The sequence below is a fragment of the Hemiscyllium ocellatum genome, chromosome 13, assembly GCF_020745735.1.
Source record: "Hemiscyllium ocellatum isolate sHemOce1 chromosome 13, sHemOce1.pat.X.cur, whole genome shotgun sequence".
Lineage (NCBI taxonomy): Eukaryota > Metazoa > Chordata > Chondrichthyes > Orectolobiformes > Hemiscylliidae > Hemiscyllium > Hemiscyllium ocellatum.
In genome coordinates this window covers 88,068,550-88,080,564 of record NC_083413.1, presented here as the reverse complement: position 1 = coordinate 88,080,564, position 12,015 = coordinate 88,068,550, and positions in this window count along the sequence as shown.

The window sequence follows — 12,015 nt, the reverse complement described above, 5'->3', positions numbered from 1 at the left end:
AAGGGACTAGCAAGTCCTCATCCAGGTTTCTCCTCAGGCAAACTTACAGGTTGAGTCAGTAGTTTCTGGTGAAGGGCTAAAGCCTGAAGCATCGATTTTCTGGCTCCCTAGGTGCTGCTTTACCTGCTGCGTTTGTTCAGCATCACACTTTTTGACTCGGAGTCGGGTAGCTAGGAAAGCAAATACAATGTTGTCATTCATCTCAAGAGGACTAGAACATAAAAGCAGGGATGTATTTCTGAGGCTTTATAACCAACCTGTTCAGAGTTGCTCTTACACACCTCTGGAGCAGTAGAGACTTGAACCCAGGCCTCCTGTCTCAGAGTTAAGGACACTGCCACTGCACTACCAGAAACCTTAAGGCTAATGCTTTTGTTCTGTATCTGCTCTGTTCAGACCACACATAGATTATTGTGAGCAATGTTGCTCCCATATCTCAGGAAGAATAATGCACTGGCCCTGGAGCGGATCCAGAGGAGGTTCATAAGAATGATCACAGGAATTAAAGACTTAACACATGAGGAAGTTTGAGGACTCTGGGACTATACTCAATGAAGTTTAGAAGGATGAGGGTTGTTATGATCGAAAATCACAGAATACTGAACGGTCTGACAGAGTCGACATTGGGAAGATGTTTCCATTGGCAGGAGAGATGAAGACCCACGTGCACAGCCTTAGAGTAAAGGGAAGACCCTTTAGAATGGAGATCAGGAGAAACTTCTTATTGAATATTCATTCAAATCTCAAGTTGTGTTTAAGCAGAATTCATATCAGTCAAGGCTATCACATACATAAGTAGCAAGTAAAATTTAATGGAATGCTTCCTCAATAGAGTACTTAACATGAGGAATTTGATAAATGACGAAATTTGGCACACTGATGGAAGAGATACAATTCTGATATTTTATAAAGCTAGGTGCCAGATAGGGAGTGGGAGACAGCAAAATCTGAGAGTTGAAAATTAGAGGCATTATGGAAACACAGAAAAGTCCATTTATTCATCCTGGGATGTGCATATTACTGGCTCAGCCAACATTCGTCGTCCATCACTCATTGCAGAAAGAAACGGTGAGCTGCCTTCTTGAATGGTAGCAGTCCTTTGGGTGTAATTACATCCATGATGGTGTTGGGAAGGGGCTTCTGGGACTTTGAGCTGGTGACAGTAATGGAATGGTGATATCGTCCCAATCAGGAGAATGTGTGGGGTGGAGGAAAAATAGCAGTTGTTGGTGTTCACATGTATCTATTGCTCTAGTCCTTTGGTGTGCCAAGATTTGCAAGGTCCTTTGAAAGGAGTTTCAATTTGTCCATGCAGCACATCTCAATGATGGTACACACTGCTGCCACTGCACATCAGTGAATAGTGAAGATGGTAGATGTGCTGTCAATCAACTCAGTTGCTTTGTCTTGGATGGCATTTGGTTTCTTCAATTGGAGTTATGCTCATTCAGGCAAGTAGAGGGTATTCCACCACACTATTGCCTTGTTCCTTGTTCAATTCCGAAAGGGATTGAAATGACTGAGGAGGCGATGGGAACAGCAGCGAGTGAATGCAAGATGCAAATTCTCTGTATTCACACCCAGACTTGAAATGGGTATATGAAGGCAGGAATTCCAGGAACCATGGGGGCAGGAATTAGATCCATCCTGCCACTTAAGGTAAATCCCTTCCACTGTATCATAGAATCTTTACAGTGTAAAACCAAGCCATATGGCCAATCACATCCACACTGACCCTCTGAAGACCATCCCACACAGACCCCCATGCCTCCAAACACCCCCCTCCCATGACCCTGCATTTCCCATGACCAATCCACGTAACCTTCACATCTTTGGACATGTTTTGGTGAATACTTTCTAACCAAACTATTCAGAGGTTCAGTTACACACTTCTGGAGCAGTACAGACTTGAACCCACACCTCCTGTCTCAGAGGTAAGGACACTGCCACCGCACCACAAGAAACCTCAACCCTAATGTTTTGGTTTTGAATCTGACCAACATGCCCCACCTGTTCACACAGGTTATCTTTGTGATCCAGAGTAGGCCCCACTCTTTATTATATTATCCTGCTTGCTGAGCAAACGGAGGCCTTTCTGAGCTCAAGTGATAAAGGTTCTGCATGATTCTCAGAATTCCTGCCCCATGCTTCCTGTTTCCAGTGTGGTTGAGACTAAAGAGAGCTTGTATGCAGTGCTTCCTTGCTGTTGGTCCCATGGGATGGTGAGCACTCCAAAGTGCCACACATCCCCCACAGTAACATGGTCCTCGTGGTGTTAGGATGGGTGAATCATGGTACCACAGAAGAGTCATAAACACAGCTTTGAATCAGGAACCAGAAACAGACATTCAAAATTCCCTTCCCCAACAGGCATGCTGCAAGTGGACTGCAGTCAGGACAGATTTGGTGTTTTTTTGAGAAAGAAACAGGAAGGTTCGATGAGGTTGGAGTTGAGAATGTGGTTCTGGAAAAGCACAGCAGGTCAGGCAGCATCCGAGGAGCAGGAGAATCGATGTTTCGAGCATTAGCCCTTCATCAGGAATTGGAAATTCCTGGTGAAGGGCTAAGGCCCAAAACATGGATTCTCCTGCTCCTCAGATGCTGCCTGACCTGCTGTGCTTTTCCAGCACCACACTCTTGACTCTGATCTCCAGCATCTGTAGACCTCACTTTCTCCTAGGTTTGATGAGATGCTTTTCATATAATCTAAATGGATTTCAGCAATGTTTTCGAATAACAGGAGCAAAAGTCTACAGAGATGCAAGGCAGAGTGTCGGGTTTCTTCAAAGTGGCTCAGAAAAGCAAAGGGCCATTGTCAATCAAGATTTTTGTTACTGCAAAAATCTTTGTTACTGTTAATTATTCATGCTAGTATATAAGAATTGGATTGGGCTGAAATTCAAAAATCCTCAAGACTTTATAATGGTAATGTCAACATCACAGAAAGTGTGCTTGGGGCCTTGACTTGACAATGGAGAGATGGCGTAGACCTGGACAGTATCGAGGTTTTAAATAAAAAGTGGCAGATAAGATTTGTGCCACATAAATGCCAGTCAATGACTACCTCCAATATGAATCAATCCAACCACCACCCATTGACATTCAAGGATGTTGCCATCACTGAATCTCCCAATATCAACATTCTGGAGATGACCATTGACCGGAAACTGAACTGAAATAGCCACATAAACACAGTGGCAATAAGTGCAAGTCGAGAAGTAAGTATGAAATGCTAGCTTTGAGAACATCACTTTACCTATTCCCAATTCAATTGCAGGACATTTAGGAGGGGAGAATTTGACATCAACTCCATTTCTCTCCACAGGTGATGCAGCAGCTGCTGAATATTTTCTGTCTTCTTTGTCTATATACTAGGAACCTATTTTTAGGGACAGAGCAACTGACTGTTACAGCAGATAAGATCAAATCAATATGCCATGTCAAACAAATCAAGTCAATTTATATGAGAGTGTTTGGAATTGGACGTAGTGTATTGTGTTACAACACAGAGGCAAACCATTTCCATTAATTAAACCAAACACTCAGAAAAACTCGCCTTGTCTCGTAATCTGTTAAAATATGAGTGACAGAGAACTCCTAAATTCCACTGTTTCAAGAAAATAACATCAATTTAGTTTCTTACTCCAAAAGTGAACATTAAACAAAAAAACTATTCACAGATCTCAGCCCCCCTTTTTCTTAGCTGTTTACTCTCTGACTCCAACTCTGTAGTAATATGCTATTCCAATAAGACATTTATTAAAATTACATTAGTTTAATCTCAAAATCATACAGTCTTTGCCTTCTCTGTTGTCTTCAAGTTTCCTGCTGCTGATCGCCCTGGGTCAACTTCTTTCTTTTTGTTGTATGTTTCGCATGAAAAGAAACCTTTGATAGAGATCTTGAGAGCAAGATGTTGGACGGGCAATTAGTTCTCCAGCAGTTTTTTTCTCTCTATGGCCAACTTTCTCTGACCAATTTTCAAAATGTCTGCATTTTTATAATCCCTCCCCCACCCATATTGGATTGTCTCATTGCTTCAATGTTGGCAAAACAATAAATTCAAACTCGATTGGGTTTTAGTATCATAGGGCATAATTTAACTGATTGGTTAAATTTGAATTGTTGTCAAAACAGCAACCAAAATCAAGTGTCCATTTCACAGACAAATGTTGCATATTTTCAATTTTCCAGGACACTCTGGGACTGCCATCTAATCATATACACAGGTGCTTGTAATCTCTCAGCTCAGAACAGTATTCTCTCTCTTAAAGATACCGTAAATGCCTTCAGCTTCATAACAATTGACTGGAGACAGACTTGCTAAGGCAGTAGGAGACAGTGAGTAGGAATAATTATATGTGTGCAAATTGACAGGATACATAGTATCCCTCAGAGACCTTTACAGGGTCTTTCCTTACATTTCGAAATGATTTAGACAAAGATATAGAGAGCATTTTGTCAAGAATTGATGAATTAGCTGGCTGGGTGAAACATTTAGATGCGAGCAGAATATTGTGAAGCTATATTGATATATGAAGTGAGGGTACAACATTGTTCAGTGTTGACAAGTGAGACTTCGAACCGAAAGCAAAGAGATCAGCGTATTTTCAAAAGAATGTAAATGACTCAGAACTTTGATGAAGCAGAGAAATTATACCAAAAGCTAATGATCTGGATTGTATGAATGCATAAAAAGGCAAATAGAAAGTTTATCTTGATCTGATTATATACAGAATACAAAATCAATGTTGCAGGTGAACACTATATTTTCAAAAATCACTCACGGGATGTGTCTAACATTGCTGTTCCTAGTTGCCTTTGAGAAGTTGGTGGTGAGCTGCAGTCCACCTGCTGTGGGTTGACCCAAAATGTCATTAGGGAGGGAATTACAGGATTTTGAGCCAATGACAGTGAAGGAACAGGGAAATATTTCCAAGTCAACATGGTGAGTACATTGGAGGGGAATCTGCCAGTGGTTGTTCTCAAATATCTGCTGCCCTTATTCTTCTAGATCAAAGTGGTTGTGGGTTTGGGATCTTTCGGGAATCACTGCAGTGCACTACATAAATGATCCACACTGCTGCTGCAGAGTTTCACTGGTGGAGAAAGCTAATGTTTGTGGATCAAGTAGGCTGCTTTGTCCTGGATGGTGTCAAGATTCTTAAGTATTGTTGGAATTGCAACCATCCAGGCAAGTGGAGAGTATTCCACCACATTCCTGACTTGTGATTTGTAGAGAATGAAAAAGGGTTTGTACTGTCAGGAGATGGGTTTATCACTAAACAATTCCTAGCCTGTGATATGTGCTTGTAGCCACTGTGTTTATGTGACTGGTCCCGTTCAGTTTCTGATCATGGATAACCCTCTGGATGTTGACAGTGGGGAATTCAGTGACGGTAACACAATTGAATGTCAAGGGGTGGTAATTGGATCGACTCTTGCTGGAGATAGTCATTGTCTGGCAGAAATGTTACTTGACGTTTGTCATCTTAAACCTGGACATTGTACAGATCTTGTTGCATTTGAACATGGACTGTTTCACATTTGAGGAGTCCTGAATTGTGCTAAAGGTTGTGCAATCATCAGCAAACATTCCTATTTGACCTTTTGTTGGAGGGAAGGTGATTGATGAAGCAGCTGAAGATAGTTAGGCCTAGGACACTGTTCTGGGGAACTCCTGCAGATATCTGAGATGACTGACCTCTAACAAGTACAACCATCTTCCTGTGTGCCAGATTTGACTCCAACCAGTGGAGAGTTTACCCCCTGATACTCTTGATGCCATAATTTTTGAAATGTGGTCTTGATGCCAAAAGCTGACACACTTACCTTACCTCTGGAATTCAGCTAATTTGTCCATGTTTGAACCAAGGCTATAATGAGGTCAGAAGCTCAGTGGCCCTTAGGTGAAACCTAAATTGTTCAGGTTATTGCCAAGCAGGTGCTGCTTGATAGCACAGTTAACGACAACTGCTACCCCTTTACTCAGCAGGTCTGGCAGGATCTGTGAAGAGAAATCAAAGTTAATGTTCCAGGTCAAATGACCCTTCCTCAGAACTTAATTTCTCTTCACAGATGCCACCAGACTTGCTGAGTTTTTCCAGCTACTTCTGTTTTTGTTTCTGATTTACAGAATCCGCAGTTTTCTTTTGGTTTCTATGACTTTACTGGTGTTCGGGAGTGACTGATGGGGCAGTAATTGACTGGGTTGGATTTGACCTGCTTTTTAATTACAGAACATATCTGGACATTAACAGATCCATGCCAGTGTGGTAGCTGAATTCTAACAGTTTGGCTAGGGAAGCAGCAAGTTCAGGAGCATAAGTCTTCAGTGCTATTGTTGGAATGTTGTCAGGGCCTATAGCCTTCGCAGCGTCCAGTGTCTCCAACTGCTTCATGAGATCATATGGCATAACACAAATTGACTAAAGACTGGCATCTCTGATGCTGTTGACCTCTGACAGAGGCCAAGATAGATTGTCTACTTAGTACTTCTGGCTGAAGATTGTTGTGAATGTTTTGCATTTGTGAAAAATCCCCTCTGCAATGTGTTATTGCTGTCAGGAGAAAGTGAGGACTGCAGTTGCTGGAGATCAGAGTTGAGACTGTGATGCTGGAAAAGCACAGCAGCTTAGACAGCATCTGAGGACCATGGGAATCGATGTTTCGGGAACAAGCCCTTCATCAGGAATCGTTTCTGATGAAGGGCTTATGCCCGAAACATCGATTCTACTGCTCCTCAGATGCTACCTGGCCTGCTGCACTTTTTCAGCACCAACCTCTCGACTGTTATTGCTGTCAGTCTAGATCACATCAGGATGCTATGTAAGGATTACAGAATGCCTACAATGTGGAAAGAGGCCATTTGGTCCATCAAATCTGCACCCCCCTCTGAAGAGCATTCTATCCAGACCCAGACTGCCACATTATCCCCATGACTGTGTATTTAACATGGCAAATCCATCTCACCTGCTAGAAGTTTATAAAGTAATGAGAGGCATAGAGTTGATGATAGTTGTCTTTTCCCTAAAATGGGGAATTTCAGGATTAGGGAGCACAGTTTAAAGGTGAGAGGAGAGAGGTTTAAAAGAAAAACATAACAGACAATTTTTTTACACAGAAGGTGGTTTGCAAGTAAAATGAACTTCCTGAGGAAGTGGTGATTGTGGGTACAATTGCAATGTTCAAAAGATATTTAGATAGATACATGAATAAGAAAAGTTTGGAGGGATATGGGACAGGAGCAGGCAGGTGGGACTAGTTTAATTTGAGATTATGTTCGGAATGGACTGGTTGGACCAAAGAGTCTGTTTTTGCGCTGTGTGACTCTATGTTTGGATTGTGGGAGGAAACCAATGCATCCAGAGGAAACCTAAGTAGATAAGGGAAGATTGTACACCTGAAGCTAGAATCCAACCCGAATCCCTGGTGCAGTAAGGCAGCAGTGCTAACCACTCAGCCACCATGTTATGCATTTCCTTCCCTCAATGGCACTAACGAACGAGTAGGTTTATCTGACAATTAGCATGGTCACTATTAGACACTTATTCCCAGATTTTTATCATAAGACTGTAAGATATGTGAACAGAATTCAGGCCATTTAGTCCACTGAGTCTGTTCTGCCATTCAAGTACGGTTAATAAGTTTCTCAATCTCAGTCACTTGTCATCTCACCATAACGTTTGATTCCCAATCAAGAACTATATTTGTCTTAAATACCCACAATGACTTGACCTCAACAGCCTTCTGTGGCAATAAGTTCCACAGACTCAACACTGTCTGGCTGAAGAAATTCCTCCTCATCTCAGTTCTCAAAGATTGTCCCTTCACTCTGAGGCTATGTTCCTAGATCTTAGTCTCTCCCAGTAGTGAAACTTTCACATACATTCAATTCAGGCTTCTCAGTATTCTGCAAGTTTCAATGAGCTACCACCTCATCCTTTCAAACTCTATCGAGTACAGATATGGAGTCCTCAACTGCTCGTCGTGAAGAAGGGTTGACTTTTCCACCTCCTGATGTTGCCTGGTTTGTTGAGTTCTTCCAGCTTCCTGCCTGTCTAACTCGTATGACCAGATCTTAATACCCAGGCTCATCCTTGTCCAACTCCTCTGGACCCCCTCCAATGTCAGCACATCCTTCCTTAGATACTGGGCCTAAAACTCATCATAATATTCTAAAAGCAGTCTGACAAGAATCTTATGCATCCTCAGCAGTACACCTCTGATCTTGTATTATAGCCCTCTTGAATAGAATGCTAACATTGCATTTGCCTTCCTTATGCCAACTGAACCTGCATGATAACCTTAAAAGAATTCTGAACTGGGACTCCTAAGTCTCTTTGTGCTTCAAATTTCCAAAACTTTTCCCCACTTAGAAGCTAGTCAAATTCAAATCCCATTGCAAGATTTCAACCGGCATCTCTAGAATATTTTCTGAATAAATAGTTGAGTGATAATACAATATGCCATCACCTCCTCTAGGGCAAAAGTGAGGATTGCAGATGCTGGAAATCAGAGTCTAGATTAGAGTGGTGCTGGAAAAGCACAACAGGTCAGGCAGCATCCAAGGAGCAGGAAAATCGATGTTTCGGGCAAAAGCCCTTCATCAGGAATACAGGCAGAGTGTCTGAAGGGTGGAGAGATAGATGAGAGGAGGGTGAGGGTGGGAAGAAAGTATCATAGAGTACACTAGGTGAGTGGGGGTGGGGATGAAAGTGATAGGTCAGAGGGGAGAGTGGAGCGGAGAAGTGGGAGGCAAGATTGGCCGGTAGGACAAGTCATGAGGACAGTGCTGAGCTGGAAGGTTGGGACTGGGGTAACGTGGGGGATGGGAAATGAGGAAACTGGTGAAGTCCACATTGATGCTCTGGGGTTGAAATGTCCCAAGACAGAAGATGTCCAGGTGTTGGTGCTGAGGGAGTGGCAGTGGAGGAGGCAGGGTCAAAGTGGGAGGGGGAGTTGAAATGTTGGGCCACAGGATGGTGGGGTTGATTGATGCGGGTGTCCCAAAGATGTTCCCTAAAGCGCTCCCATCACCTCATTTGGCTTGAGCATTGTGCTTATTTCAAGGCACCACTCATCAAAAGAAATATATTCTTTATGGATGCATGTGCAAATTCACTGGAATGATATTTCATAACTTAATCATAAACTAGACACTAAGTTATATACGTCAAGCTTACACATTTAGACTAGAAATTATTGTCTCTTGAGAAAAAAAAGTTATTAGGTTATATAATTGAGGAGTTTGTGATGGTGAAAGGATTTGCTGGAGTAATGGGTCCGTAATGATGGGAGGAAACTGATGGTTAAAGCTGCTCAGTTCAAGACTGACATCACGCAACAAATCTTTACACAAAGGTGGTGGGAATCTGTCCCACAGAAAACTTTCAGGTCTAGGGCTCAAGTGACTATTTACAAACAGAGATTAATAGCTTGGATGAGAGTTTTGGAACCAAGAAGGATAGGTGTGGTTAAAATACAGTTCAACCAGACGCAAGGAGTTGAACGATCTTCCTTTGTTCCTAGAACTCTCGGCAATGTTTTTACTAGTCTTAATATTTCATCAGGAATCCCTACAGTATGGAAACAGTCCATTTGGTCCAAAAGTCCACATTGACCCTCTGAAGAGTAACCAACTCAGATCCATTCCCCCACATTTTCCCTGACTAATGCACCTAACCTACATGTCCCTGAACAGTATGGGCAATCTAGCATGGCCAATTCACCTAATTTACATGTCTTTGCATTATGGATGGAAACCCACACAAGCATGGGGATAATGTACAAACTCTACCCGCACACTTGCCTGAGGCTGGAATCGAACCCAGGTCCTTGTGAGGCAGCAATGATAACCACTGAGCCACTGTGTCCTAGTATCACAATTTATTCTAGCCAAGTTTTACATTGGCTGTTTATGCACATTTGATTTTTATTATGCCTTTAAGGTATCTCTCATTGTCTCATTTGAAGCTGATTAAAAGTCAAGTTTCTCCAGAATTCCCTCCTAGTTCATACCATTTGTGTGAAACACACACACAGCAACCTGTTTTCCTTGTTGAAATTTATCCATTATAGTACAACATCATTTCTGTTTAGCTTCCTCCATCCACAGTCACCTCTAACCCGCAATCTCAACAAAGTTTCTCCCTCAGTTGTTAATCAGGGATTTTTTTTAATACTCATTTGTGGGAGTTGGGCATCGCTGGCTGGCCAGCATTGATAGCCCATCCCTATTTTCCCATGAGAAGGTTGTGGTGAGTTGCCTTCTTGAATCGCTGTAGTCCATTTGCTGTGGGCTGACCCACAATGCTGGGAGGGAGGGAATTCCAGGATTTTGACCCAAGACATAAAGGAATGGCAGTATGTTTCCAAATCAGGGTGGTAAGTGGCTTGGAGGGGAACTTGCAGATGGCGGTGTTCTCAAGTATGTGCTGCCCTTGTCCTTCTGGATGGAAGTGGTCATGGGTTTGGAAGGGGCTGCTTAAGGATGTTTGGTGAACTTCTGCAATGCATCTTGTAGATAGTACACACTACTGCTACTGAGCATCTTTGGTGGAGGGATTCAATGCATCTTGTGGATGTGGTGCCAATCAAGCATGTTACTTTGCCCTGAATGGTGTCAAGCTTCTTGAGTGTTGTTGGAGCTGCATCTATCCATGCAAGTGGGGAGTATTCCATCACTTTCCTGACTTGTGCCTTGCCCATGGTGGGTAGGCTTTGGGATGTCAGGAGGTGGGTTACTCGCCACAGTATCCTTAGTCTCTGACCTTCTTTTGTAGCTACTGTGTTTATGTGGTGAGTCCAGTTGAGTTTCTGGTCAATGGTAACCCCAAGGATGTTGACAGTGGGGGATTCAGTGATGGTAATACCGTTGAATGTCAGAGGGCGATGGTTAGAGTGTCTTTAATTGGTGACTATGATTTCCACATCCTCACAGCCCTCTCTTACTGTTACAGAGAATCATAGAACCATGTAAAAAAGGAGCAAGGTGGGCATTCAGTTCCTGAAGCCGGCTCTGCCATTCAATATGACCATGACTGATTGTTTAACTCTATACCCTGGTCCCACTTTCTCACCACACTTTGATCCTGTTATCCCTGAGGAGAATATCAAACTCTTTCTTGAAAACAAAAACTGTTGATCTGTCAATGATTGGAAACAATCTGCTTTTGTCTGCCTTCTGACAGCTAGTCATAATTGTAAATACTTCATTTTAAGCTATTCAAAACTCTGCATCTTCTTGATGAGAAGCAACCTTACTATTTACATCTTCCAGTTCACTGGCATTTCCTCAAACCAGGCAGCATGAGGAGAACACCTGTGGTGCTTCCTCTGTTTTGTCCCCACTATCGCACGTCTGAATTCACAATGTTGTGGTAACTGGAACTGTGTAAGCCACTGACAGCACAGCACTGTGCAGTTCAACTGTGAGTGCTTGGCTTTTAGTCCTCTCAGCACCAGGGGGCACTGTTAAACCTCATAGCCATCTTCTCCCAGTTCTGATATTTAACCTGGAAGAGTGGAATATTGTAATAAGTTGCATTTGTTTGATACTTTGTTTTAAATTTGAATCTCCTAACAAATTTTAACTTGGAGCTGTCTGCCTTCTTCCCTCTTCAGTTAGAGTCCGTCTGGGTTTATGCTCTCAGTCCCTCCTGCTGCTTGGGTTTACGTGATGCATATGACTAGGACACTCATTACACTTGAAGTCGATTGCTATGAGAATCCTGTTGGTTCTCCCACAGTACTGTTTTTGATGACTTTCCTGTATATGGAAACGTGAAATTTAGATTAGATTAAATTCCCTGCTGTGTGGAAACAGGCCCTTCGGCCCAACAAGTCCACACTGACCCTCCAAAGAGCAACCCACCCAGACCCGTTCCCCAACATTTTACCCCAGACTAATCCATCTAACACTACCAGGCAATTTAGCACGGCCATTTCACCTAACCTGCACATCTTTGGACTGTGGAAAATGGAGCATGCAGACGCGGGGAGAACGTGCAAACC